The sequence below is a fragment of the Meles meles genome, chromosome 11 (assembly GCF_922984935.1).
Source record: "Meles meles chromosome 11, mMelMel3.1 paternal haplotype, whole genome shotgun sequence".
Taxonomy (NCBI): domain Eukaryota; kingdom Metazoa; phylum Chordata; class Mammalia; order Carnivora; family Mustelidae; genus Meles; species Meles meles.
In genome coordinates, this window is record NC_060076.1 from 32,352,324 (window position 1) to 32,355,249 (window position 2,926).

Below are 2,926 nucleotides of genomic sequence, written 5' to 3' on the forward strand. Positions count from 1 at the left end.
TTTCACGGGGAATGCAGGGCAACTGAAGACATTCCCATTTTATAGGTGAGGACGTCGAGGCACAAGGAGGTAAAGGGTCTGTCACCAAACTGCCGGGTACTGCATCCCACCCTCTCTCTTTGGACTGCACCATGTTGAGTTAGTCGAGACAAGATCAATCAGCTCATTCCGTCACCACTGGTTTGATTTCTGTGGACAAACCCAAAAGCCAATCTAAAAAAAGCATTTCTCCAAAGCCACGTCTTGTGTGTTCAGTTATCCATAGAATTTGTTTTTCTTCTCTGCAGCTTGGCGATATAATTGACCTACAATAAATGGCATATATTTAAAACATACGATGTGATGAGAGTTGACATATGTATACTCCCATGAAACCATCATAACTGAGACCACGAACGTATCCACTGCCCCTGAAAGATTTTTTGCCCACACACACAGGCAGCCACAGACCTACTTTCTGTTGCTATTACTACACTTTCTAGAACTTATGTAAATGGGATCACACAGTATGTACTCATTTTTATCTGGCTTATTTTTTTTTAAGATTTTATTTATTTATTTGATGGAGAGAGAGAGAGCGCGTGCAAGCAGGGGGAGCAGCAGGCAGAAGGAAAAGCAGCCTCCTGGATGAGTGGGGAGCCCTATGAGGGACTCGATCCTGGGACCCTGGGATCATGACCTGAGCCAAAGGCAGACTCTTAACCTACTGAGCCACCCAGGCGCCCCCCTCTGGCTTCTTTCATAGTTATTTTGAGATACATCCATGTTGTTGCTTGTGTCAAAAGTCCATTCCTTTTTATTACTGAGTGGTATTCCATTTTATGCATGGAGTACCACAAATTGTTTATCCATTCACCTGCCCATGGACATTTGGGTTGTTTTCAGTTTGGGGCTATTACAAACAAAGCAGCCATGAGCATTTGCAGACAAGTCTCTGTGTGAGCATACGTCTTCATTTTTCTTAGGTAAATACCTAGAAGTGGACTGGCTCGGTCATATGGTCAATTTATGTTTCATTTTTTAAGAAGCAGCCAAACTCTTTTCCAAATTAGTTGTGTCCCTCTACCTTCCTGCCGCCAGCCTATGGGAATCCTCTTCCTCTGCATCCTCACCAACACTCTGTATGGTCTGTCTTTTAAATTAAGCCATTCTAGTGGGGGTGTAGTGGTAGCTGCTATGGTTTTAATTTTCCTAATGACTAACAATGTTGAGCTTCTGTTCATGTGCTTCTCTGCCATCCGTGTATCTTCCTTGATGGAATGTCTATGCAAAGAAAAAGCTTTGAAAGGGTATTGTATTTGTTTAGCATAGACATAGTAAAGCACACAATTTTGAACAGAGTCTTTGGAATCTGTGAGTCCTGGTTTCCCATCCTGGCTTGGTTACTTACTGTGCAACTTAGGATAAGGTAGCTTACCCTCTCTGAACTTCATTTTCCTCTTGTGAAAAAGAAGGGTAATAATAGAACCCAATATGGTTTATAGATTTTTATTTATTTATTTGAAAGACAGATCACTAGTCAGAGAGGCAGGCAGAGAGAGAGAGGAGGAAGCAGGCTCCCCACTGAGCAGAGAGCCCGATGTGGGACTCAATCCCAGGACCCTGAGACCATGACCTGAGCCGAAGGCAGAGGCTTTAACCCACTGAGCCACCCAGGCGCCCCAGAACCCAATATGGTTTAAATGAGGATCAAATACTTAAAAACTAGCATATAAAACTTTAAAAACATTATTCATAATTATTATTATTATAACGTCTTCTGTTGGTCTGATTTGAATTGTCACCATCAAGACCCCTGGAACATGTCAGAAACTAGTCTCTATGGAGATTAAATTGTGCTTTGTGTTCACTACAGTAGATACACAATTTTTTTTTATCTCTAGGTATGTAAAGAATGGAATTTAGTACAAGTCTAGTATTTCAGAACTGAAAGAGTCCTTAGAGCTATTTAAATCAATACCATGCCTTGGCTCAGGGCCTCTGGAAAGCAGAGCCTGAGGCAAGGATTATAGTACTGAGACTTTACTTGGGAAGCACAAACAGGAAAATACTAGGAAGTGACACAATGGAAGATGTGTGGGTTATCTACCACCCAACTACTCAACAAGGCACCAAAGAAACACAGTAGGTCTTTTGGCAGGCATGCTTTCTAAGAACACAGAATTTCCCTGGAAGACCTGCTGAGAGAAGCCACACTTGACAGAAGCCCAAGGAAGAGGAAAGTAGGGGACCTGTGCCTGACAGTTCTCTTCCTATGGTCAAGGTCCACCCCAGGGAGAACAAACTCCCCTTACACTCCAGGGTGAGTCATCCAGCACTATGGTGATCATTGGGAAAACACATCCCACAGCCTGCCTTGTGGCATTTCATCTAGGCTCAGAAGTCAGAGGTAGGATGCCAGCCAAGGGAGAAAAAAAAAATAAGAAGGTGGATAAGACTTATGTCATGACTTAAGCTGCACATCCTGAGAAGTCAACACTGAGTCAAAGATTGGAGTGCTACAATCACCAAACGTAAAGAGCCGAAGAGCCCTTCAACAGAGGAGTGGATAAAGAAGATATGGTCCATATATACAATGGAATATTACACAACCATCAGAGAGGATGAATATCTAACTTTTGTATCAATATGGACAGGACTGGAGGAGATTATGCTGAGTGAAATAAGTCAAGCAGAGAGAGTCAATTATGATATGGTTTCACTTACCTGTGGAGCATAAGGAATAACATGGAGGACATTAAGAGAAGGAGAGGAAAAGTGAATTGGGGGAAATCAGAGTGGGAGACGAAGCATGAGAGACTGTGGACTGTGAGAAACAAATTGAGGGTTTGGGAGGGGAATTGGGGGGATGGGTGAGCCTGGTGGTGGGTATTGAAGAAGGCACATATTGCATGGAGAAATGGGTGTGGTGCATAAACAATGAATC